Raw genomic sequence first — 333 nt, 5'->3', positions numbered from 1 at the left:
AATAATAAAAATTGAATTATTTTATTGCATTAAACACATATTTTATTTTTAATCAAATCAATACATGATTTTGTTATCACTTTCAGCAAAATGATTTTAATCTTATGCAAAAAGAGTAAAAATATTATACAAGATGGGAACGGGATGGAAAGAAGTCCGAACGGAATGTAAGCATAGATTTTCATACAAAAGTCTTAGAACATGTTACAATTAAAATTAAATAACGCTTGCAGTTTTATATGTAATTTTGTTTACATCATCTAACATGTTCAAAGTGAAAATTAAAAAAATCTTAAAGTATGTGAAATAATAGTTAAAGTATTTAAAACAAAG

Source organism: Capsella rubella, unplaced genomic scaffold, assembly GCF_000375325.1.
Source record: "Capsella rubella cultivar Monte Gargano unplaced genomic scaffold, Caprub1_0 scaffold_3, whole genome shotgun sequence".
Taxonomy (NCBI): domain Eukaryota; kingdom Viridiplantae; phylum Streptophyta; class Magnoliopsida; order Brassicales; family Brassicaceae; genus Capsella; species Capsella rubella.
Note: the sequence above shows the minus strand (reverse complement) of the source record.